Source organism: Protopterus annectens, chromosome 5.part1, assembly GCF_019279795.1.
Source record: "Protopterus annectens isolate FY-2018-M chromosome 5.part1, PAN1.0, whole genome shotgun sequence".
Lineage (NCBI taxonomy): Eukaryota > Metazoa > Chordata > Ceratodontiformes > Protopteridae > Protopterus > Protopterus annectens.
The window spans coordinates 450,644,445-450,672,119 of record NC_056736.1 but is presented as its reverse complement, the minus strand read 5'-3'; the positions used below and the strand labels follow the sequence as shown (position 1 = coordinate 450,672,119).

At 42.4% G+C, this 27,675-nt stretch overlaps 1 protein-coding gene across 1 annotated transcript in view; it reads right to left on the bottom strand.

Moving 5' to 3' along the window:
* The window catches only part of POU2F1 (POU class 2 homeobox 1), a 1,264,626-nt gene that overhangs the window by 19,978 nt on the left and 1,216,973 nt on the right, over nucleotides 1-27,675 (bottom strand). The gene's annotated exons all lie outside the window — the stretch shown is intronic.

Genomic DNA, 27,675 nt, shown 5'->3' with positions numbered 1-27,675 from the left:
AAAAAATTAAAGAGTATCCAAGCAAAACGACCAGATGAAAGATCCAACACTGTTTTATTAGTCTCTCTAGCGCCTCGGCTCACGCCTTCAAGGAGAATGACTACAAAAAACATTTCATGAATATTTATATCTAAAACAATCAATTAAACAATCAAACAATCAAATAATTAATCAAAAAATCATTAATTCATAAAAAAAACTTTCCAATTGCATTCCACATTTATACCACTAGGTGTCAGCGTATCATATTTTAATATAAAAACAGTCTCTTTATATAAAAGTTTTTGCTTAATCAATTCACTATTATTATCCACTATAATATGTTCTAAAACTGTTGCTAACAAACCATCTGGTTGACTATTATGATAGTCTTTAAAGTGCATGCTAAGGGACTTTCCACTTTCTTATTCTTTATATCCCTTATGTGTTCCTGAAGTCTAACTTTGAATGCTCTTTTACTTTCTCCTATGTAAAATAATTCGCAGGGACATTTTAATGCATACACCACTGCTTCTGTATTGCAAGAAAACTTGCCACAAGGTTTGAAATTTCTACCATTTATATGTTCAAACGTTCTACTTATATATTGGCAAGAAATACACTTGCCACACTGGTATGTGCCTGTTAACCCTATCTCTAGTTTTAAACTAACATCAGGTCTAAAATATCTAGCATGTACCAGCATATCTTTGAGGTTTCTACCTCTCTTATAGGAAAATGTAACATTTCGCGGAATTATTTCTAATAAATCTTTATATTTAAATAAGAAAGGCTAGTACCTCTGTACTGCCTTTTTAACTTGTTCTGTTATTAAATCATACATCAAAACCATGAACATTTGCTGACCCAAATATTTATTTTTTTCTTCTACCTTTCTTTTTCTATCTTCCTTTCCATGTAATTTATCACTTTTTGCTCTTTCCAAAGATAATTCCACTTCTTTTTTATTGTAACCTCTTCTAATAAATAACTATGAAGTCTTCCTTTCTAACTCATAACTATTATTGCACAACCTCATTATTCTAATAAACTCCCCACATGGCAAAGATTTGATAAGATGTGAAGGATGGTGACTTTGTCCATCTAAAAAATGTAAATTATTTTCAAATTTCCTATATATTTTTGTGGCTATTTTGCCATTGTCCCTACCTTCCAAAGTTAAATCCAGAAAATTCACTTTATTACCCAATTGAAAACCATCAAACTCTAAACCAAATTGATTTTTTTGTAAATTCTTTTTAAAATTTTCTATTTCATTTTTACCTCCCTTACATATAAAAATTAAATCATCAATGTATCGGTAATACCTAACCATATGTTCTTTAAAAAATTTTAACTGATACAAAAATTCTAGTTCAAAGGAATTCATTAGCACATTCGCATACATAGGGGCAAAACTTGCCCCCATAGCTGTGCCCCTTAACTGATGAAACAATTGACCATCAAAATAAAAACAGTTAATTCTTAAGACAAAATTCCATTAGCTCTATAATATAAAAAGACTGAGGATTATCACCTAATGTTTTTCTTAATGCTCTTAGCCCACATTCATGTCTGATACTTTTGTATAAGCTTTTTACATCTGCTGTTAACCAATACATGTCCTGTGTCCACACTATTGAAGAAATTTTATTCAAAAATTCAAAACTATCTTTAATATACGATGTTTGTTTAACAACATATGGATACAGGAAACTATGCAAGAAAATTCCCATATTATGTAAAAAGTAATTGCATGCCGATACAATGGGACGTCCCGGAGGAAAAATGGCATTTTTATGTACTTTTGGTAAGCAATAAAATAAAGCTATCTCACAATTCTTTGTCTTAAACTTCCTCATTACATCATCCTTTGTAAAATATCCTAGCCTTAGTCCTTTGTGCAATAAATCATTAAACTGTTTTAATGCCCTATTATATATCTTAATATTACATTTCCTATAGGTATCAATGTCATTAAGATGTTCTAAACACATATCAGCATACTGAGTATAATGCATAAGTACCACCTTGTTTCCTTTATCTGCTGGCTTTATTATCAATTCATGATTATTAATTAAAGTTTGCAAAGCCTGCCATTCTAATTTAGTCAAATTATATTTGATTTTATGTCTATTGACTTCAAATGCATTATATATCTCTTCTATCGCAAAATCAATCATTGCTGCGAAGTTCTTTATGCCCTCATGTGTAAATGGAGGGACAAATTCACTTTTAATTTTTACTCTAGATGTGTCCAGTTTACTATATGCAGTAGAATCAACTGTATCCAAATTTTCAGATGAACAAGAATAAAAACTGTCATCAGAATCATCAGTAGACATAAATGACATTAAATTACTGTCCTCATTATCAAAATTACAATTACTTTTGCCATGAAAAAAAGCAGCTAAATGCAATTTGCGTATAAAGCGATAAATATCGCTTTTCAAAACATGAAGACGGGGCAAAACAGTAGGAATATATTTTAAACCATGATTAAGAACTGTAAAAGTTGCATTATTCAAATCAATACCACGCAAATTAATAATATATGTAGTGTCCACATTATTATCAGTAACTTTTTGTAAAATGTCATTAATTTCTTCTGGTTCGTTTGTACCTTTGTGCTGATGCATATGCACCAGCAAATGATCTCTGTCCATTTTCTGCTTCACTGTCGTTATCTCTAGGTCTCTCTCCATCTCCGAAACCATTGCGTTTCCCTCTATGAAAGGACTGCTGAAACGCATGGGGATTTTGTGCTGCTGGTAGTGTGGGGAAGTCACCACCTTCCCCTGGTTCACTTTCCCATTCAGTGGAAACATCCGAGTGTGTGTGTGATCCGCCATTACGCTGTAGTCTCTCCTGCTCCGCAAATCGCACGCCTTGACGTCGTTTCCTATTGGTTGGACGGGAGAACGCTGAATCCCCTGCATAATCCTTTATGTCTCGATTCAATTTATATTTTTTTTACATTGAGCAGTTCTTTTTCTAGCTCTATGAGCTTGTTTTGTATATCTTTGAGGCATTGTTCCATACGGGTTGCACCTATGGCTCCAGATAATATTTCACAAGTATTAGTAATATCAGACTTAAGTTTCGCTTGTTTGACCTTATCGCGTTCCACCAATATGTTAACCCATTCAATAGAACACTGATGGGCAGCTGTTACCCATCTTTTATGGAACGCCTTATCAGTCTCATCCTGTAGGTCAAACGGTGTTGTAGGATTTTTAAAGGCTCGTAAGCCTCTAGGTGTGATATTGAGTTCCAAGTATCTTTGCAAACTTAAACAATTAAGATATACTGCTAACTCTTTAGCCATAAGTTTATCCAATTTCTCAAATGTCTCTTTCATATCTGCAGGTAGAGAGTTACCTACTCGTTGTCCAATATAGGAGAAGGGATTTTCCATCCTCCTCTGTTGTTCTTTTTGTAGAAATTTCTGCCAAAAGGTAACTTGTTCTTCTTGTATCCCATGGGCATTCAATCGCTCACCTGCTGGTGTAGTAAACTGTTCCATAGTAGTTTGACTCATATTGAATGAATCTTGCCTAAAAATTCTAGGCACATTAAGTGAAGGATCACTTGACATGAATATATGCACAACCAGAAATAAAAAATTAAAGAGTATCCAAGCAAAACGACCAGATGAAAGATCCAACACTTGGGTAAAACGTATTATATCCAGAGGATATTACATCCCCTTAGATCTTTGCCCAGTCTCATCAAGAGTGTTGCCTGACGTTCCACCCCAGTCAGAGAAAAACAGCACACGAAATCAAAAAGCCGCTACAAAAAAAGAGCCATCCAGACAAGTCCCCCCAGACCAGATAGGATCCAGATTTTACTGAAGGTTCTTTTTAGTGCCAAAAAAGACAGGGGACTGGAGACCAATTCTGGTTCTCAGTACACTAAACAAATTTGTAAAAACAGAGAAATTCTGGATGGTCACGGTTGTCTATCCTTCCTCTTCTGGAAGAAGATGATTGGATGTGCTCTGTAGACCTTCAAGATGTGTATTACCACATAAAGATGGACAAAAGCTCAAGAAGATACTTCTGCTTCCATATAGGAGCCAGTCACCACCAGTTTCGAGCCCTGCCCTTCAGCCTCTCTACAGCCCCCAGAGTGTTCACAAAATGCATGGCAGTGGTTATCGCTCACTTGCAACTTCAAGGATTCCAGGCGTTTCCATATCTAGACTGGCTCCTTACCGCCCCCACAAAGCTTCTACTGGAAGAAGCCTTGCAGTATACTCAACAGCTCGAAGTCTGGGAATCACTATAAACTGGAAGAAATCCAACACAACCCCAACTCAAGTCTTTGGAATTCATAGGGGTACTGTTGGACACAAGAAATTGCACAGCATCCCTTCCAGAACACAGACTTCAGAGTTCAACCGTTGCTCTGTCACCACATATGCTCAGCTCGATCTGCACTTCAGCTATTGGGATCAATGGCAGCTTCAATAACCATTGTTCCACGAGACTTCTTCAATGGCTACTTCTCACACAGTGGTACCCCCCTCTACAACATCCTTTGTCTTTTCAAATAAGTGCGACTCAGAGATGGAAACAAGATTTACTCTGGTGGATGTCCCAAAATCTACAACGGTCTCGCCCTTTCACCCCCCATCTACCAATAGCCATGGTGACCACGGACACCTCCCTGATTGGGGGGGGGCTATGTCAGGGAAACTCGGTCCAAGGCACCTGATAGGAGACAGAGGCCCTTTTGCATATCAATGTCCTGGAGCTGAGGGCGGTGTTTCTAGTGTTGCAAGCATTTCACTCCATCCTTCCGTCAGGGACTATTGCGATACAATCAGACATGTCAGTGGTCTGGTACATCAACAAACAAGGGGCACCAGTTCTTACCCGTGATGCCAAGAGGTCTTGAGAATATGGCAATGGGCGATAGCTCACAACTGCTTTCAGACTGCAACACACATTCCCGGGAGCTCCAATGTGATAGCGGACAAATTGAGCAGGTGCATTCTACAGCCTCATGAGTGGTCCCTCAATCCTCTGATAGCGGGACAAATCTTTCACTGCAGGGGCCAGCCTTGCTGCGACCTATTTGCCTCCCCAACCAAATACAAGTGCAGCAACTACTTTGCCCTGATTCCCCCTCGGAGACGGTCAACAAGGGATGCTCTAGTCCATGCTTGGCCCTCGGGTCTTCTTTATGCCTATCCACCTCTTCCCCTCATCTACCGATTTTTAAAGAAAGCATAACAGTTGAAGAGCAAAGTGATCCTCATTGCTCCATATTGGCCTCGAAAAGTCTGGTTTCCATTCCTCTGGCCTCACCTGCTAGATCAAACATGGATCCTCAATCCTTCACCAATGTTGCTCTCCCATCCACAGGGTCTGATTCACCCCAATCGAACAATCCTGAAACTGACAGCATGGTTTCTCCACTTCCTACGATTACCAGGCATGAAAACCTTTCGTCCCCTGTGCGCAATATTCTTACTGCATCTCATAAATCGTCCACCAGACTAATCTTATCTTAACAAATAGAAGAGGTTCTCTTTATGGGCAGCAGATAAGCAAACAGACCCCTTGTCAACCCCGGTCTCGGTGGTATTAGATTACTTATCACATCTTAGTCTGCCTCTACTATCCGTGTACATTTAGCTGCCATCTTGAATTTTCATACTGGTTTTCAAGATTCTTCACTTATGTCACACAGACTCCAAGACTTTATTGAAAGGAGTTATCCACCTAAAACCTCCCTTCATATAACCCGTACAACCCTGGGATTTGGCTTTGGTTCTGCAAACTTTAACAGCTCCACCCTTTGAACCTGCATCCTCTTGTGATGCAAGATATCTCTCTTGGAAACCTTTGTTTCTGATTGCAATCACATCGGCCAGACGACCGTCAGAACTTCAGGCCTTATGCATCAAACCTCCTAATCTTATCTTCCACAAGGATAGGGTTATCACTGAGAAGCAATTCTACCTTTTTACCAAAAGTGGTGTCAGAGCGATCAACCACTCTACTGATCTCCCAGTGTTCGTTCCTAACCATTCTAACAAGGTAGAGTATTGCTTACACTCCTTGGATGTTCATAGACAAATACGATTTTATCTGGACAGAACAAAATCTACCTGTAAATCGGACCAACTGTTTTTGGCTTTTTCTGGTCCTAGACGGGATCATCTTGTATCAAATGTTACATCGGCTTCATGGTTGAGAAATTGTATCATCTTTATCTACAACAAAAACAATCTCACCTTGCGCCTCAGAGTCAAAGCCCATTCTACAAGATCTATGACAACTTCAGCAGCTTTCCATGCTAAGTCTTCCCTCAATGATACTTGCTCAGCTGCAACTTGGGCTAAACCTCATACATTTATTCTTCATTATAAACTGGCCTTGGCCTCCAGAGGTAGAGCTTCCTTTGGTTCCATGGTGCTCAGGAATGTCCCTCCATGAGGGCCGCCCAGGAATACAGGTAGCTGGGGACTCTGTCCCATCAGTAAGAGATGAACGAAGATTAACATCATCAGATAAAGAAGTTATGTCTTACCATAACATTCCATCTGTGTTGTTGATCATCGTTCATTCATTACTTCCCACCCCTCCATCCCCCATCCGGAGGTTCTTGGTTGATCTCATGTACTCCTTCCTGGTAGGTCTGTTATGACCAGAGGTAGCCTCTACTTTTACCTATCAACTTGCAAACTCGATCTGAGGTAACAGGGAGTAGAGCATTATGGGTATGACCTTGGCTCAAGAGTTTTTGGCTGACGCGAGCTTGATATTGGCCGGCTCAGTTCCGAGGACGGAACCAATAACCCATCAGTAATGAACGAAGATCAACACCACAGATGGAACATTATGGTAAGACATTTCTTTTTCCTTGGGTACAAATTTGTTGGCATCTTCAGTGATTGTAAGCACTCCCCTAATATTTCTTAACAATATTTGCTATTTCTGAGGATGTAGCTGAATACGTATGGATAAAAGCTGAGCCAAAACCTCTATCTGCCCACTGGTTGCAGATGGCAAACAATCCAAACCTAAAAAAGGCTTATATTTCAGCTCCCTGTCTCTAACTACTACTTCTGTCAAACTGTCTATAAGACAACACAGGTACTTCCTTTGTTAAAAAAAAAAAAGTTCTTTAATAAATTCTCTCACTTTCCGAAAGTTTACCACATCATTACATATACAGGAGGCTCTGATTAACTGCCCCTCGACTATCCCCTTTCCTCTGTAAAAAAAGATGTCCACTGTCAAAATGAAAAAATGAATCTGAAAACGTGTTTTCGAAAAATCTTACACTGGAAGCAGTTATTGGCATAATCTTTATAGATGGTAACATCCAAACAGTTAATGGTCTGTGTAGATGAGTTGCATGTAAACTTTAAATATTTGGTGGTACTATTAATGTAAATCAAAAATTTAATAATCTTGTCCCCAGGTCCCTGCAAAAAAGAGAAATGTCGTCAAGGAACCTAGTATAAAATGTAATATATCTAAACCACTCCATTTCAAAGACAAATTTCCCTTCCCAATAGTATTAAAGACAAACCACTCAGTTTCAAAGACAAATTTCATTTCCCAATAGTATAAAACACGATTTGCATACAAAGGGGCAGATGTGGCCCTCCACTGCTACTCCCCTCTGTTTGTAGTATTCCCCACTGAAAAACAATTATTTTTCAAGATGGTCTCCATAAATTCTAATACAAGGTTCACCTGTTGGGGTTCCACGTAATAGATTTCGAACAACTGAGTAAGTGTCAGGAAAATCCTACTAGGGCAGCTGAACTTTATTTGGGTTTAATCAGAGTTTCTTTAATTGATGGCAGGTATGTACCCAGGAAGACTTTTTGTGTCTTTAGGCTTTTCCCGGTTAGGGGTCACCACAGCGGAACTCCAGTCCGCTAATGATTGGCAGTAGACTTTTACATGCTGGCTTGCCAGGCCTAACGCACAACCTTCAATGAAGGAATGTGCCCAGGAAGACTGAATGCTGTAATTAAATCAAAAGGTGCATCAACAAAGTATTAGTTTAAGGATGTGCACACTTGTGCAACCAGTTTATTGTATGTTTTTTATTTTTTATATTTTTCCCTAACAGATTTTTGAATTGTACAGGTTATAGGTCACATTAAAGGTAGGAAAAGTTTTGAAATGATTTATTGTGGTCTCGTTTTTTTATATCACAAAAACCTGGCATTTTAACAGGGGTGTGTACACACACATTTTTATATATATATATATATATATATATATATATATATATATATATATATATATATATATATATATATATATGGATTCACTTATTCACTTCAGAATCTCGAAATACTGAAATCTCAAATTTCAGTATCACGAGACCATGAAGCTGAAAATCCATAAAGCCGAAACCCCAGAAGCGCGAAATTTAAAATCATGACTTCTATACAAAATATACCGCACACACACACAGACACAAACGTACACCTCCCTACACATACACAAATACAAACGCCTACATGACATACAAACAGGGGGGCAAGCCCCCCTGCACCCCCCATGTACATACATACATATATATATATATATATATATATATATATATATATATACACACACACACACACACACACTACTTACATAATATATATATATATATATATTGGATGTAGAATACATCCTCCAACAGCAATTTCATATCCTACAGTAACTATAAAACAACAGGCAGAGAAACTATTTCACATCAAAAAAGAAATTTGAGCCAAATCTGTCAGCCAAAGGTTGGCAATGGCCTTTGGCTCAGTGTGGGTGATGCCACATACAAGTTCTGCGCATTGTTGGACATTTCTCCTAAGGTTACGGGCATAGCTGCAGAACGCATTTTGGTTGTCCTTTGCCGAAGGAGCTATTTCTTCAAATGGAGCCTTTGAAGTATTACTTAACCATCTTTGCTGCCTTTTTAAATTGGTCAGGGGGCTTTAAGTATGCATGGCTTTGTTCCTAATAACCTTGGCCAAGATTTTTTCTTTTGTGGTATAACCAATTGATGCTGCAAATGAGTGAGCACAGCTCACTCTATATACAGCTATCAAATATGGCTAACACAGAGATTTTGTAAATAGCTCAGCATATGCTATGGTGTTTAGTGGGTTTGGGGGTGCTTCGAATTTGGCCCAAGTGTCACTTAGTGCAGACAGGCTTGCCTTGCAATAGTTCCTAAAGGTTTTTCATTTCGCTGGACCCAAATTTAATTTTTCTTTCAAGCAATACTGCCTTACGGTCAGATCTGATGAGTGAAGACATTACATTGCATTATACAAGGTCAAGGATGTTTGTACCCCTAGTAGGAGAATGGACCAACTGCCCCAGGATGCTGGGATTAAAGTTTAGGAATCGATGGGCTTTTGCATCAGAAGAGGTGAAGGATTCCCAGTCTACAGACAGGTAGTTGAGATCCCCCAGGGATATTGTATTATGCTGAAAGTACAGTTTTGTACCTACCATAAATGTAGATGTCCGATAGGTATGCATCTGCAGTCATAACATATGGGTTTGTCCTGCCTCAGGCAGCCCTTCGGTCGGCCGGATTCCAAAGTCTGGGTCTGGCCTCGGCTGATGTCACACTTCACCCGACGTCATAGCTCCTGGGGTATAAAGGCATCAGCCGACGCCATTTTCCTCAGTGTTTCTTGCCCCAGATTCCAGGTGCCCTCTAGGAAGGCTAAATTTGTATAAAAGTAGAAAATTCCAAACAGTAGAAATCAAAAAGTATATATACATATATACATACAAACAAAGACACCATAATAGATTCCCCAGCTAGCTAAGAGAGGGTAAGTACCCTAGGAATACCACAGAGGGAAGGAGGGTGGGTAATCCTGACTGCAGATGCATACCTATCGGACATCTACATTTATGGTAGGTACAAAACTGTACTATGTCCTTCAAGGATGCATCTGCAGTCATAACATATGGGTAGTATACCATAGCCAAACTGGGGGAGGAGGCACTAAGATAATGATGGTGTAGTTAAGATCCCTTGTAAAACTGCAGTTGCAAAACCTGCTCGGGATCTGGAGTATAAAGGAAGATTGTAATGCTTGGCAAATGTATGCACGGAGCTCCAAGTAGCAGCTTCTAAAATGTCTTTGGTAGCCACTCCTCGTAGGAAAGCTGTAGTGGTGGCTGTAGCCCTTGTGGAGTGAGGCCTGATATTTTCAGGAGTTGTCTTTCCATGAAATGAGTAGCAGAATCGAATGCAATTTCCTATCCATTTTGAGATTGTCTTTTTTGAAATTGCTTTTCCTTGCACTCCTGTTGCATATGCTACCAGAAGCTGGTCAGTTTTTCTGCTGGCCTTAGTTCTGTCCAGATAGTAGCGCAGTTGTCTGTGTACATCCAAGGTGTGTAGTAGTTTTCCCCTGTTCTGTGGGTTAGGGAAGAATGTAGGTAAATGAATAGCTTGGTTCAAGGATACCCTGGATACCACCTTTGGCATAAAAGTAGGATTGGTTCTCAGAGACACTATCCTGGTGAAAGATAAGGAAAGGCTGCACTGCCATTAATGCCTGTAACTCGGATACCCTTCTTGCTGAAGTGATTGCTAGCAGGAAGGCAGTTTTCCAAGATAAGAACTGCAAGTCTGCTGTTGCTGCTGGTTCAAAAGGGGGAAGTGTTAATTTTTCTAGCACAAAATTGAGATCCCATGCAGGCAGAGGTGGTTTTTCCTTGGAGGTTTTACATTTTTGATCCCTCTCAAAAATTGTCTGAGGAGAGGATGAGAGAAGACAGGAGGATCCATGTTGTACTCTGTTGAAATTGCTGATGCATGAATTTTAATGGAAGAATAGGACAGGCCATTGTGGAACAGTTCTGCTAAGTATTCTAGGATGTGTGCTAGGTTTGCCAGTGTGACATTTGTTCCCTTTGCTGCACTCCAAATGAGGAATCTCTTCCATTTGGCTGAATATGTTTTCCTTGTGGAAGGTCTGCGAGCCTCCAGGATAATGTCCTTAACCCTCTGAGATAAAACAGGTTGGTTTTGTTTTATGCAATTTTCCAAGCAGTTAGCTGCAGCGTTTTTAAGTTTGGATGCAGGGTCTTGTAGTTGTTCTGCGTTAGAAGTAAAGGACATAGAGGTAGAGGCCATGAGTTCATCCGAGACATGCTTCTCAGTAGCGGGTACCAATGCTGCCTTGGCCAGACTGGAGCTATCAGAATTACCTTTGGCTGTTCCTCTCTGATCTTCAGTAGAACTTTGTACATCAATGGGAGAGGTGGAAAGGCGTATACTGTCAGGGCCTTCCAGTTGAAAGAAAGGGAGTCCACCCTCCAGGCTTGTGGGTGGTATACTCTTGAGCAGAATTTCCTCAGTTGGTGGTTGAGTGGGGAGGCGAACAGGTCTATCTCTGGCATTCCCCATTTCTTTGTTATGGTTTTGAAGATGTCTGGATGCAGCATCCATTCGTGAGCATCCGTGGTAGTTCTGCTTAAGCTGTCTGCTAGTGAATTCTCTTTTCCTGGTACGAATCTGGCCTGCAGTTGGATGTTGAGATTCAGGCCTAAGTTCCACAGGTCCATTGCCATCCAGTATAGAGGGTATGAATGTGTGCCTCCCTGTTTGTTGATGTACCACATGACTGTGGTATTGTCCATCCTTAGCAGGTGTCCTTGCTGGAGGAATGATTTGAATGCCTCGATTGCATGCTTCACTGCCAGCATCTCCTTTAGATTTATGTGTAGATTCAGCTGGTCTTGGGACCATAGGCCTTGGATACACTTGTCTTCTATGTGTGCCCCCCAGCCTAGGTCTGAGGCGTCCGTGGTGATGGTCTGCCTTGGATGTGGTTTGTGGAAAGGCAATCCTCTGTTGATCTGGCAGGCCTGAGCCCACCACAGGAATTCTTTTTTCAGGCATGGAATGAGTGGTATCAGGGCTTCTAGACTGTGTCTGTGTTGAGACCATACATTCCTTAGGTACCATTGTAATTTTCTCATATGCAGCCTGGCATGTGGGATCAAGATTATGCAGGATGCCATGTAACCCAGGGCCTGCAGGACTTTCCTTGCAGTAAGCTGAGTTTGTCTTGTTAATGCCATGAAGTAGACTGGTAGTTGCTTTTGTTTTTCTTCTGTGAGAAAAGCCATCTGAGTTATTGTGTCCAGTTCTGCACCCAAAATGTTATCCTTTGGGATGGCACTAGTCTTGACTTTTGTATGTTGACTGTGTATCCCAAGGCTTGCAGCAGTTGTATGACATAGGCCAAATCCTTTATTATTTTTGTCTTGTTGTCCGCTTGTATTAGGCAGTCGTCCAGGTATGGGTAGATTTGAATTCCCTGAAGCCTGCAATGTGCAATTACTGATGCCAGGCATTTCGTGAATACTCTGGGCGCAGTAGATAAGCCAAAGGGCAATGCTGAGAATTGATAATGCTCTGATCCTGCAAGAAATCTGAGGTGTCTTCTGCAATCTGGTCGTATAGGGACGTGCAGGTATGCCTCCTTGAGATCTAGAGTCACCAGCCAAGACTCCTTGCCCAACATGGGAAGAAGTTGCTGTAGGGTCAGCATCTTGAATTTTGGAACAATGAGATATGTGTTCAGTGCGGACAAGTCGAGAATAGACCTCCATTGATTTTCTTTTCTTGGTACAAGGAATAGTCTGGAGTAAAATCCTTGGCCTTGTTCCATAGATGGTACCTTTTCTATTGCTCTCATCCTTAGTAAGCTGATGATTTGTTTTAGAGCCTCTGATTTCTGGCTTGGTGGAAGGTTTGGCATTCCTCTCTTTTTTGGTAGAGTGTGGAAGTGAAACCTGTAGCCTTTGTCTATTGTTTGCAAAGCCCATTTGTCTCCTGTAATGCAATGCCAGTTTTTTGAAAATAAAGCTAGCTTTCCGCCCAAGGGTGCTTCCAGTTGTTCCCTGGTAGTCGGAATCAGAGCCAAGTCATTGTGTCTGTCCTGTGGAAGTGGTTGCAGTCGCAGCTGTGGCGGCACTTCTCTGGTTGGCAGGTTGCCACTGACGACCCCTGTAGGCACCCCTTGATTGACCTCTGCCTCTTGGGCGTCTATTTCTGCCTCTCTGTGCTCTGGAGGTGTCTGGAAAGGACCAATTCTTTGAGGGTCAATGTCTGCTGAACCTCGGATGTTGGACCTGCAGAAAATCCTTGACTGTTTGGACAGATTTTGCTTTTTTTTCCACTTTCTTTAGAACCTCCTGTGCAGGGGAGCCAAATAAACTTTGTTTCTCCATAGGGGCATCTAGGAGTTTAGACTTAACATGGTCTGGCAAGGATTGTTCTTTTAGCCAGGCATGCCTTCGAATTACTGCTCCAGTCATAGCTGATCTAAATGAAGCCTCCAGTGCATCATAGCCACATTTTAAGAAATGATTACTGACCTGCTGAGAGTTGTGTACCAAATCCTGAAGGGACTTACGGTCTAAAGGTTCAGGAGAGGACAGCTTTTATTCAGCTGATCTAACAAAAATTCCTGGTACTGTATCATGTGAAATTGACAGTTTAAAGCCCTGGCAGAAAGAGTAGCAGATGTATAAACCTTTTTACCCCATCTCTCTAATGCTCTTGATTCTCTTTCAGAGGGTAGGGGGTTTTTGGCAGAGGCAGCTGCAACACCTTTAGGGCCCTGAGAAATGGTTTCTGGGTCTGCAGCATGGGCCTTATACAAGTGGAAGTGAGAATCCGGGACCCTGTAGTATCTGTCAGGTTTGGCAGGGGCCGGGGGAAGAGAATCAGGGGCACTACTGGCATCACTGTATGCATCATCAACAACTGATAGTACAGGTGGTATGGCTAAAGGCCTATGCTGTGGTAAGTGTAAAAAAAGTCCTTAGCCTTTTCCTAGAATCAGAAAAATCCTGAACCTGCCATTGGAAGTGTTCCCTCATTGTGTGTAGAGTTTCCCCAAATTAAAATTCTTCTGGAGGGGAGGCAGAAGGAATGGAGTCTTCTGCATCAGAATCCTCATAAGGTGAGTATGGTCCTTCCTGATGGTCAGATAAATCTGAACCATCCGAGGAATAGTCAGAGGAGAGAGGTTCAGGGGGTTCAGTCCTAGGCCTCTTTTCAGGAGGGGGTAGTGAGGCCCTGTCTGGGTGAGGTTGGGATCCCCTGATCAGAGAAATAAGGTCCTCAGCAAGGCTGAGAATCTGAGAACTTGAGATAGGTCTGTGAGAGGGAACTTTTGTAGGTAAGGCCTTGGAAAGTTTAGCTGCTTTAGCCCTGGAGAAGGCCTTGATAGACATAGAAGCAGGGGGTCTTAGCTGCCCCACGTGCAGGAGTAGAGATGTCCAACGGAATGGTGTCGGACAAATCTTGTGTGCCTGCTTCTTCAGTAGGAATTTCTGTAGCCGACTCAGCCGGGGCCTGTGTGGCCTCGGTTGTCGGAGGCATGCTTTCGGCCAAAGGGAGAACCGAGGTCTCGGTTTCAGCCGAAACCGAGACACTCGCGGTAGGCCTAACCGTGGTTTCAGCCGAAACCGCGGGTCATGAGTGTCGGTCCTTTTCCTTGCGCTTTTAGCTAAATGTGTAGTCGGAGTCTCCGGCGGCATTTTATATGCAAAAGCGAGCCAAAAACTCTTCAGCAAACTCCGACCGACGTCTAAGTGTCCGTCGGTTGAAGGAAGCACAGGCTAAACAAGCTGATACGTCGTGGTCTGGGCCTAAGCAAGGAAGGCAGTAAGAGTGGAAATCCTTATGAGGTATTTGTTTCCCACAAGTTAAACAATTATTTACTTTGACATCGGCTGAGGCAAGAAAGAGTCCCCAATGGGGTACTTAGCTTTTTTAGAAGTCTTCGGTAGCTGAAATCTCTGGATCTGACCGACCGGCACTTGCGAACAGCTTCTGCTTCGGGCACCAGGCGGCAAGAAAGACTGAGGAAAATGGCGTCGGCTGATGCCTTTATACCCCAGGAGCTATGACGTCGGGTGAAGTGCGACATCAGCCGAGGCCAGACCCAGACTTTGGAATCCGGCCGACCGAAGGGCTGCCTGAGGCAGGACAACCCATATGTTATGACTGCAGATGCATCCTTGAAGGACATCAGGGAGACACTCTAGAAAGAATAGTTGCGTAACATTTTACTATAACAGTAGATGTTCTTCTCGTCTATATGCTGCAGTATCCATAACATGAGGGAGTCTGCCACCGGCTGACTCATACGTCCGGCCAGTATACAAAAGTCTAAAGCTACTGTGAGCCAAGTGTGACTCCACACATCAGCAAATGTACGCCAGCCATAAAAAGACATCAGGTATAAAGTGGACGTCAGCACATATCAACCTCAAAATTGAATTTCACAAAGAGCTCCAGTCGTAATTTAGGTGAAGAAAACATGCCAACAGAGGCCAGACGAAGGGGGGGGGGGGAGTAATACTGCAGCATACAGAAGAGAAGGATATCTATGGTTATGGTAAGATTTTACACAACTATTCTGTGTCCTCCTATTCATACGCTGCAGTATCCACAACATGAGGGAGAGTACCAAAGCTGGGTGGAGGAGCAGAAGCATTCTCCACAAAGCCATGCAAAATAGTTGTGACAAAACCAGCCCTGGACCTGAAAATGACATCTAGTTTATAGTGTTTACTGAAGGTATGAAAACAAGACCAGGTAGCTGCTTCCAGGATAGAGCAAGTGTCCAACCCTTTAAAGAAAGTTCCGGAGGAAGACACTGCCCTAGTTGAATGTGCCCTAACAGGAGATGAGAGATTCTTTCCATTGGCAATATAAAAGGAGATAGCTTTTGAAATCCAAGAGGAGACAGTGGAAACTGAAGGGGAATACAGTGTGCAGAATACTGTCACTGGAGGATTGAAGAGAAGGGAAAAATGCTGGAAGGTTGATAGACTAAGACAATTCATTAACTACCTTAAGCATAAAAGAGGGATTAGTGCGTAAACAAACCATATCCCTATGGAAGACTTTGAAGAGAGAGGAAGACATCAGAGGTTGTAACTCTGATACCCTTCTGGCAGAGGTAAAGGCCACCAGAAGAACAGTTTTCCAGGTGCAATGTTGCAGAGAAGAGGAACTTGCTGACTCAATGGTGGCCAAGGTAAGTTTCCCTAACACAAAATTGAGATCCCAAGGAGGAGGAATTGGTTTCCTTGGTGGTCTTAAGTGAAGGATGCCTTTTAAGAAGAGTTTAACTTCTAACTTGGAAGCTGAAGGAGGAGACATAGGCAGAGATAGCAGAAAGATGGGCTTTAACTGAGTCGCAAGTCAGCCCACTCTTCATTAATTCACACAGTTAGAAGACCACTGGGACATCCACGAACAGTGGTTGTAAGTCATTTTTGAGACACCAGATGGAAAACCTCTTCCATTTGGAAACACAGGTTTTTGGCCTCCTGCAGAACTTGAAGCATGTCCTCAGAAAAAAGGTGTCTGAAGGGAATCAAAATGCTATCACCCATAGAGTCAGAATTAGAGTTGACATCTGCGGGTGTACTGGAGTCTCACTGTCCTGTGTGAGTAGGTCTATTCCGTGATGTAACCTGTGGTGACTGCCCTTGGCTAAACGCAAGTGGAGGAGGAACCACTGTTGTCTTGGCCAAAAGGGAGTCACCAGCAAAGTTTCTGGTTGCTCCAGCTTGACTTTCAGCATGACTATTTGGAGAAGTGGGAAGGGGGGAATGCATACAGAAACATCTCCTTCCAAGAGAAAGACAGAGCATCCACCTTCCATGCCAAGGTATATGGGACCCTGGCACAAAATCTGGGAAGCTGTTTGTTCATGGGGGAGGCAAAGATCTGTGGTATACCCCATCGATGGACCATGTCCACAAACACATCCCTGTATAACATCCACTCGTGGGATTGAGTCATGGACCTGCTGAGTGTGTCTGCCACAGTATTCGGAGTCGAAAGAATGTAGACAGCCTGAAGGGAGATCTGACTATACTGATGTGCTCACTTGTTTGACCAGGATACCAAACATCTCTAACCTTCCAGGATTTCAGTGCTGCACCCCTTCCTAACTCTGAAGCATCAATATACAGCTCCTGAGTGAGGAGAGATGGCTGCAAGGGTAGACATGGGTTCCTTGCAACCTGAAGTATCTACCAGTTTAACTCCTTTTCAAGCACGGTAGGAGTGGGATAAAGTCCAGAAGATGAGTGTGTTGCACCAAATTCATCCTCAAGAACCACTGGTATTTTCTCATGTGCAGCTTGGCTAAAGGGAGCATGGGGATTGTGGAAGCCATGAACCCCAAGAGGCGTATAAATTCCCTGGCAGCCAGGGACTGGACGAGCAAGAGGTCCTGGCAATAGGAAATAAGGGACAGGACCTTTTCTGGAGGTAAGGAGGCTAGCATCCTGTCTGTCTGAATCCTGCAGCCCAGGAAAATGTGGTCTTGGGAAGGGATCAGGGCAGATTTCTGACAGTTGATAGTGAACCCAAGACTCTCCAGACGACCAACGGTGAAGGAGAGATTCTCCTGAAGGGTGTTGGGAGATGGGCCTGGAGAAGTAGGTCATCTAGATAAGGAATAATCTGTATGCCCTGCAGTAGGCTATAACAGGAGCTAAGCATTTTGTGAAGACCATCGGAGCCGCAGACAGTCCCAAAGGGCAAAGCACAGAACTGAAAATGTGAGGAAACAATAGAAAAGCAAAGAAATTTCCTGAACAGAAGGTGAATGGGGATATGAAAGTAGGCACCGTTCATGTTTAATGACACCACAAAGGCCTGGGGAAGAAGGGAGGGTAATTGTTAGTATACGAAAGGTGGGAAATGTTCAGAAAGGTATTTAGGTAGGAAAGATCTAGAATGGGGTGCCAAGGGTCATTCTTCCTGGGAACCAAGAACATCCTGGAGTAAAATCCTTTTCCACTTGGCATGGTGGGACTTCCGGAATAGTGCCTTGGGAAAGTAGGCTGAATATGACGTGGGGGAAATATTCCAATTGTTCTTTTGGAGGTTGTGGGATGCCGCTGAAGGAGGGAAGAGTTTTCCACACCATGAAATATCTTTGTCTGATGATGGATGGGACCCAAGAGTCTTGGGTTATCGGATTCCAAGCAGAGAGAGAAAGAGGTGAAGACATAAAATAGTTAATGGGTCTGGAGTCAGGTAGTCTCAGACTACCTGGCTTAGCCTGAAAGGGCTGTTTCTGGGTGGGAGTAGAAGAGGCAGATTTAGATAGTGGTAGTTTCCTAGGATCTCTCTTACCTTTGGAAGACTGTGGCCTGGACGGTTTTCTGACAAAAGTGCTTTTGGTAGGATAATTCCTCAAACCTGGGGACAGGGGAAACAAAGATATGTTTTAGATCTTGCAGTTCTTTGCACTTTTCTTGTAAAGATTTAAAACGTTCTGCAGCCGAGGTACCAAACAAGGCCTTGTTGTCCGGTAGGGCATCCATGATCTTTGCTTTAATATCAGGTAAAGGTTGGAGCCTGAGCCACGAATATCTCCTCAGCAGAGACCCAGATGCAGCTGCCCTTGCTGAGGCCTCCCTCAGCATCACAACTGCACTTAATGGAGTGCCTGGTAACCTGAGCCGAGGAATTAGGAACAGAGGAGAGCTTGGCCTTTGTGGGAGAATCGGGGAGCTCAGACAAAAGATTTCCTGCATCTGATAAAAGTGCCAAGGAATATTTGGCCATATGAGTTTGACATTTAATTGCCCTGAAGGCCATAGCAGGAGAGGTATATACCTTTTTTTCCCCGATCTCTCCATGACTCTGCTCTCTTCATTTGCAGGAAGCAAGGAGGTAAAAGGCAGCAATTTGGATGCCTTGTCTGCAGACAATGAAATAGTAGCAGGGTCTGCAGAGGGGCATTTGAAGAGGAATTTGAGTCCTCAGTCACCTTATAAAATCTATCAGGGCACTTGGGGTCGGTAGGCTGGGAATCGGGGCACTTTGAAGCAGTTGCAAAGGCATCTAAGAAGACTGGCAGAACATGGGGTATGGCAGATGGAGAGGTGGAATCAATCTGTAAGAGGTGGTAGTCTCTTTTGCATGTCAGATACCTGGCAACAGTCCCATGTGAAAAACTCAATCATCTACAGGATAGTTTCCCCAAAGGGGATAGCTTTCCCAGGGGAATCCGTGTCATTGGATTCCTCTTCTGGTGAGGCATAACCCGAAGGGGAAGACACCTGAGCTGAAAAAAACAACGATTCATCTCCAGATGATGCCTCATCTGAGGACATTTCCTCAGAGGTCCTCTTTAAGGAAATAAGTGGAGGAAAAGCAGGAGAAGGGAGAGAGGGAGCCATAAAGACACTAAAAAGGCCTTGGGAGAAGGCCTGCCAATCCGGTGTTTGTTCCTGGGGAGCAAGAGAAACATGTTTAGTCTTGAACTTCATTTTTGGAACCTCAGTGTGGTGGAAGGTGAATGGTCCAGACGTTGGCCCGCACTCTGGGTGATGCCACGTGGGCCTTCAATAATAACAAGCCGTTGTTCCTTCCTATGCCCGAGTCGGATGCCTACAAATCCCTCGTGGACGTGCTGGTAAGGTCCTTCACGACCTCCACTGTGGTAACCTTCAAAAAACATCTAACGATTCCGGGACGGCCTCTGGGCCCACATCAGCCTCGGGAAAGATGTCCAGATCTGAGGGAGCAGCCGATACATCAGGCTGTGGTTTCTTGGCCTTTTTTGGTTGCAGCTAATCTGAAAAGCCCAATGCCACCTCCATATCATGCGCAAGATGCTTAAGGCATTGATTCTCAAGAAATAATTTTAGGGAACCTAAACGGCTGCAAAGGGTTTTGGGTATGAAAGCCTTACAGACAGTACAGGCAGTATGGTCGTGGTCTGCCACTAGGCAAAACAAGCAAAGGATGCGAGTGTCCTTATGTGGAATCTGTCTTCCACAGACACTTACCCCTCCTAGTTTTCATGTAATCACAGCCAAAAACAGTAGCCAAAATATTAAAGAAAAAACCCAATGGTTTACTTATCTGAACCACAGTTCGCAACTTGACTGATGAGTGATAACTGGAGCAGGAGATAGAACAGGAGGCAGAAAAGTTCTGAGGTTGGCATGTGCTGACGTCCACTTTATACCAAATGTCTCTATGACCAACATACGTTTGCTGATGTGTGGCATCGCACATACCTCACAGTAGCTTTAGACTTCTGCATACTGGCCAGACGTACGAGTCAGCTGGTGGGCAGACTCCCTCCTGTATGGATACTGCAAGCATACAAATAGATCATCATCATTCAGACAGGTAGTATGACGAATAGATCATCACCATTAAGACAGGTAGTATGGGTTTCCTGGGACATGGGGAGGACCTATAGGTTGCAAGGATATGGTACAAGACCCTCTTTATAAGTTGAATGTGTACAAGTTCCAGTGGGTTATACACTAACTAGTCTGGATGCGAGGTTGGATTTAATACAGACTGAGAATCCTCCACCTTTAGTTTCCTACTGTGCAGTAGCTGTGAAAACCATTATAACCTTCATTGCTGAGGCATTTTCTGCAACTTCAAACCATGTCTGTTACTACACAGATGTCTACTCTCTCCAGGGAGAGGAAGGCTTGCAGGGAGTGGAGTTTCTTATCAAAACTTCTAGCATTGAGCAGTGCAACCATCAGATATTCCTTTGTAGGTTCAGTTAAGTTGGCAGGTTTATCAGTTTGCCGTTGCCTAAAAAAGGCACTATAGGGTGGAAAAGGTCTTTGCCAATATCCAAAAGCCTAGAGGGCACATGTGTAGGCAATCCTTGGCAAAGCAGTGTCCTCCCAGGCTGTGAAATATTGTACCCCCTTGAACTGACACCAGAAGCGAAGACAATTGTTAAAAAAAATCAATCATTTTCTGTTGGTAAAATGTCATCTTTGGAAAACGTAGAATGCTGCTCAGTGCTAGGCTCATACCTGCCAGAGACACGATCAGTCACAGCTTGATCATGTCTCATTTCATATAGTCACAGGAGGTATGCCTCAGGTCATTAACACCAACATGGACAGAGTCACACTAGTATTTGTGGTTCAATGCCCTGAGTGCCTGAGTAAGTTGACAGATCCTAGCCCCAGAAAGGCAGCTAACTGTGACTTCTTAATCGGTCTGGTGAGGGGTTCATTGGTGTCTCTCACTACAGAATCAATAATGACCATGAAATTTGGCTGTGTGCTATTTTTCCTTAAGGGCTTAGCAGTAGAGGCACTGGATACAGTGCTAATATGTGTATCTGTGGGTGGTGGTGTAACAGAGTGTTTACATGATAGTGGAGGACCCACTTTTTGACTGTGTTGTGCAGGAGGTTTTAGTGTTTTAGGAAGGTTAGCTGTAAGTGGCTCAGCATCAGTAGTTTTGTGTGCAAGGTCTTTACTCTGTGCAGTAGACATGGTGCAAGTGTCAATGGCAACCTCTATAGGATTAGTTTTGGTTGTATGAGAGTTCTGCCTCCAGTGTTAAAGTGTATTTACACCTTTCGCATACTTTAAGAATAAGTGGGTTGTTGGTGTACATTAGGCAATTCCTACAGTTGCCTCAGAATACCCATCTCAACCAGACTGGCCAGAGAGAGTTGGGAAGTGCATATACATGGCTATTGATCTACTAGGGATGAGTGAGGGAAATTTAAATACTGAACATGTCAATAAGATGAGAAATTTGATGAGCAATGCTCAGCTATATGCAAACTAGATGCTCTAGTAGTATAAAAAAAATTGTCTACGCAGTAAGGGAATTTTCAGGGAAACTTACAACGTGAGAGATCAGCATCTATACAGATTACAAGGTGGAATTACACTGAGATACTGGAGACTATACAGATCACTGATAGAACTACTGCTCTTGGTGCAGCAGTGCCTAACTACTACTACTACTTTTGGCTTTTCCCGGTTAGGGGTTGCTACAGTGGAACTCCAGTCCGCTAATGATTGGCAGTCGATTTTTACGGTGCCGAGGTGCAAGCCCAATGCCCAACCTTCAACGAAGGCACACCCATTCACGCATGTCTTTCGAACGCCACTCGACTGTGGGGAGGACATGCAGACTCCACACAGAAGGCGCTCCAGCCGAGAATTGAATGGGAGAACCTCTTGCTGTGAGGCGACAACACTACCGCTGCACCACCGTGGCTCTGCAGCAGTGCCTAGCCAAATACTGTAAAAATGGTCAGAGTACAGATATTTAACACAGAAATACTCTTCTCAAGTAGCGTGGTCACCAAATTCCTCAGACTCAAATTTTTAAACAAGCAAGACTTCTAACCAATCAAATAAAGGCACAATAAGACTTGCAACAGCAAATAGTCCTGAAAGATCAGAAAAAAAACATTGAACAGATAGTGATAATTTCTTGCATATGCAAAGTTACCATCTTGCTTTTTCCCCCACATCAAATGCTCTCAGTGGGAGACAGAATCTGAAGACGCAGGCAGATGGCCAGTGGAAAGTTAGTACATTGTGGTCAGAATAAAACAGACAATGATTCTTTCATGCATCTGCAAAATCATTTGCTTTTATTTGGAGATGAGCGGTCTGCAGATGCAAGCAATTAGTCATGAGAATCCTGAGCAATCTTTGCCGTGAGAAATTTAACATTTAAGGCTACAGTGGGCAAGCAGTTTAGTGAAAAATACAGTCAAACTGTAAAGTGTATCCTCCACAGCAGTCTTAATACTTTAATGCATTTAATAGAATGGTGGACAATTTAGTTTAAAGTTAACCAGTGTAGTATTCTTGGGGCTAAAAGTTCGTTTACTGAAACTGTACAAGCCGTTTTACACACACAAGAGAGAAATGGAGATAAAATAGATAAAAAGTTACTGTAAATGGGAACAGGGATTGTAATATGTGCATTAATGCTAGTAACCTTAATTTTAGATTAGGCAGTACCTGTGGGTGCAGCCACTGATTTGAGGCAACTGCTCCAATTTGGAGATGTAAACATTTGTTGAAAATGTACATAATTCTGTGTGTTTGATTTAAGTTAAAAGTGAATGGGGGATTCTGAAAATTTAGTTTTTCATGTTTTGATCGAAGCAAAATATTTTGAAAAAAAAAACGTGATCTAGGTCCAGACACATACACAAAGAAGCAAATGCTTAAACAACCTGTCAAACAATGTGCACGTAAGCAATAAGCTAAATACACACACTGAAAAGAACTCAAGCAACAGCCGTCTATCTTAAAAGCTATCCTGTTCATATTATCACAGAACGTAAATGACCTTACTGGTATATACAAAGCACTACTGAAATACATTAGGAAATGTGGGGTGCAAATAAGGATGTCGCAGGAAGCACAACTGGATAGAAATGAGACGGTGAAATTGCCAAAGATTTCAGGATGGATATTCAGCAGAATATCCAGGACAAAGGAATAGGGGATAATACTACCCGACTGCAATGGATGGAGAGCTCCAAAAGTGATAGAAGACGGGGGAAAAAAAAGAGTGGTAGATTTGTGTTAGTAAGGGGCAATTGGCAAGGAAAAAAAGATTAGACTTGCATGTATTTGTACTCCACCAAAGCTCATCATGGAGCTTTAAAAAAACTGTGTTCGGCATGAAACATTTACGGCAGCTGACTGCAATATGATTTGCAATCGTGTGAATGTACCAGGTGAACCTAGAACAGAAAATTTAAACAAGAGGGCATATTACTGAAGAAAATTTAACAAAAAAGATAGACTTCTAAAGAAACACATGAAGATGTTTGGTATGGAAGATACAAGCTCAATAGTGGGAAATCTGACAATATACATTCCCCAAGATAAAATAATTGGGCTAGACGGGATACAATTTATATTTCACAGGAACGCGATTCATCCAATAACTATTGCAGATCCATCCATCCATAAAAAAGTTAGGTACTTACCATAAGGTTCCATCTGTGGTTTTCATTTTCAGTCTTCCTCAACTACTGGGCTCGGATCCGATCCTCGGATCAGACTCAGCCGTTACTATAGCTTGTGGTAACCTAAAAGCTCTTGAGTTCCTCCCTACCCACAATGCCCCACCCCTAAAATACCTCAGATCTTGTTTGCTAGATGACAAATTAAGAAATATTAATATAATATGCCTGAAGGAAGAAGCTGTTATCTGGGGCTCAATCTAAAGCACGGTGGTGCTCTTATGATCTCTCGTTCTTCCAAATGTCCATCATGATAAAGGTTGGGGGTTAGCGAGCAGGGAGTTGAATGAAAATGGACAACACAGATGGGACATTATGGTAAGTACATAACTTTTTTTTTTATCTGATATTATCAATTTTCATTCTTTCCTCAATTGTTGGTAGAGAGTTTCCAGCCACCTGAAATCCCAGGTAGACTCTAAGGAAGCATGTTCCTGAGCATTGTTAAGTCAAAGGTTGCTCTTCCCCTCGAGTCCAGACCTGGTTTGTAATGAGTAATAAAGGTATGACAGGATTAGCCCAAGTTGCAGCTGCACATGTACCGTCCAAGGAATGCCTTGATAAAAATAATGATGAGGTTGCCATGGATCTAGCTGAAAGGACACAAATGTTTTGATAATGTGATACCCAATGTATTGTAGACAACAGATGTACAGTCACAGTAAGCCATCTTGCCAAAGTTTCCTTTGTAACACATTTACCTATTTTGTAGGCCACAAAGGAGATAAATAGTTGATTTTCTAATTTCCTTTGTTCTGTTTAAGTAGAAACGTAATTGTCTATGAACATCGTGCAAGTGCAACATGCATCCCCCCCCTTGTTTCCAAAATTTGGAAAGAAGACGGACAGATTAATGGATTGGTTGATATTGGATTCTGACGCCGCCACAGGAAGGAAGGATTAGTTCATAACATGACCCTATCCCTAAGAAAAATCAAGCAGGGAGGCTTAGAGGACAATGCTTGAAGTTCTGATATTCTTGTGGTGGAGGTAATGGCCACTAGAAAGATTGTTTTCCAGGTCAGGAATTTAAGATCACATTTAGCTGCTGGCTCAAAGGGGGAAAGAATTAATGCCTGTAGTACTAAGTTTAAGTCCCATGGTGGAGTAGGGTCTTTATAAAGTAGTCCCAACAAAGGACAGCTTCTTAAGAAGGCCCCACAAATCTCTGATGAAGCAAGGGAAGAATTATCAAATCCGATATGGAAGTTAAAGATGGCTGCCAACTGAATCTTAATGGTCGAGGAACTAGCTCCTTCATAGAAAACTGTTGCTAAAAACGAGGACACTTTGTACAGGGGCTGTGAAAAGGTCAGTACATCTTTGATGAGCCCAACTAACAAATCTTTTCCATTTACTTCTGTAAAGATTTCTGCTAGAAGCTTTATGTGAAGACAAGAGAGCACGACAGACAGGGGATGAGAAAAAAGTTATGTACTCACCATAATGTTCCATCTGTGTTATCTATCTTCATTTATCCTTTACCTATGGGACTCTGTTCTGAGTCTCGGAACCAGCTTGGCCGTTACACAGCTTGTGCAAACCAAAAACAACTGAGCCAAGTTCCTACCCTGAATGCCTCTCTTTAAATTACTTCAGATTGAGTTTGCAGCTATAATGAAAGATCAAGAAAAGGTAATACTTATATAACAATTGAAGAGGCTGTGTCCAACATCATACATGAGAAAACAAATAGCCAGGACTAAGGTCTGTTCCTCAGAGTCTGAAGAACGGGAAGGAGGCTGGGGTGTCAAGGATAAATGAAGACTGACAAACACAGATGGAATGTTATGGTGAGTACATAACTTCTTTATCTGACGTTGTCAATCTTAATTTATCCTTGACCTATGGGACAGAGTCCCCAGCTACTTTGTACCTTGGGAGGCCTTATGGAAGGATATTCCTGAGCACCATAGAACCAAATGATGCTCTTCCCCTCGAGACCAGAATCACTTTGTGATGAGTGATAAAGGTATGTGGAGAAGCCCACATCATGGCTGCAGATGTGTTGTCCATTGAAGCCTTGGAGTGAATTCTTGTGGAGTGTGCTACAAAGGTAATGCATTTGCTTAACCACTTAGACAACATAACCTCAGAAACTGAATTACCCATGGAAGAACCTGAAAAGGAGAGAAATAACTGGTCCAACTTATTGAAATCTTTAGTTCTGTCAAGATAAAAACAATGGTCTGTGGACATCCAACAGATGAAAGCAGTATTCTCCCTTGTTGGAAAAATTAGGGAACATTGGCAATTCAATGGCTTGATTAAAGTCTCAGATATGACCTTTGGCAGAAAGGATGGACTGGTTCTCAGCGATACCCTGTCTTTATGAAAAATCAAATATGGAGGTTTTGAAGATAAAGCATGAATCTCTGAAATCCTCTTAGAGAATGTAATAGCTATTAAGAAAACTATCTTCCATGAAAGAAATTTCAAATCACAGGTAGCTACCAGCTCAAAGGGGGATTAAACTAAGGACTGCAAAACCAATGCAAGAGCCCAGGGAATGAGGGATTCCCGATAAGAAGGCTTTAACCTTAATGTTCTCTTTAGAAAGGCCTTGCACAGCCTATATGAAATGACAGATTGTCCTACAAAACCATTATGGAAATTAGAAATAGCATCAAGCTGAACTTTGATGGTAGAAGCAGCAGCTTCTACTTTGAAGAGTGTAGACAAAAACTGCAAAACCTCTTCAACTAGTGGAAAGAAAAGATCAAGTTTGTTATTGTGTATCCATATGGAAAATCTTTTCCATTTGCTGAGGTAGAGTCTCCTTTGTGGAGGGTTTATGGGAAGCTAGCAAAATGTTTCGAACTGGGGAAGATAAATTATTTCACCTGACAATCAATGGAACTGGAGCAACCAAGCTGTTTCAGGTTGGGATGAACGATAATGGATCAGAGTCCAGAGTCCATGAATGTTGAAGTAGATAAGGCCAAAGAAAAGGGAACCAGACTTGCTGAGGCCAAAAAGGGGGCAATGAGACAAACTTTGTTGTTCAACCTTACATCTTTCTTCAACAAAGGGGGTATTAGAGGAATGGGGGGGCCATAGTCCCCAAGGGCCAATTGTGAAGGACAGCATCTCTCGAGGACTCCCCCGAGGGGGGATTAGGGCAAAGTAGTTGCTGCACTTGTGGTTCTGGGGGGATGCAAATAGGTCGCAGCAAGGCTGGCCCCAGAGACGGAAAATCTCCTTCGCCACTCTGGGATTGAGAAACCACTCATGAGGCAGGAGGATGCATCTGCTCAATTCATCCGCTATCAAGTTTGAGCTCCATGGGATGTGCGTTGCTACGAGAAAGTGGTTTGAAGAGATCGCCCATTACCACACTGAGGGCTTCTCGACAAAGGGGGTAAGGCCTGCTTCCGCCTTGCTTGCTGAACTACTAGACTACTGATGTTGTCTGACTGAACTGCAATTGTTCCTAGAGGGAGGACAGTTTGAAAGGCTTGCAATGCTAGGAGCACTGTTCCCTAGTTCGAGAACACTGATATGAAGATTGGCCTCTATTGGAGACCAAGTGCCTTGGACAATCCTTCCCGGAAAATGCCCCCCCCCCAACCTGATCTAGGAAGCATCCATGGTTACTATGGCCTGGGGATGAGGAGAAACAAATGGTCATCCCAAAAGAATTCCTCAGATTCCATCCACCAAGATAAATCCTTCTTGAAACGATTGGTAATTTGGATGAGGTGAGACAAAAATGAGTACGAATAGACCACAGAGGATAGAAGCCACTGTTGGATTCTTATGTGGAACCTTGCTAGTAGCACTAAAGTAATAGCCGCTGCCATGGATCCCAGAGCCTGTAAAACTAGTAAAGCAGGGACACTGTCGTTGTACAGAAT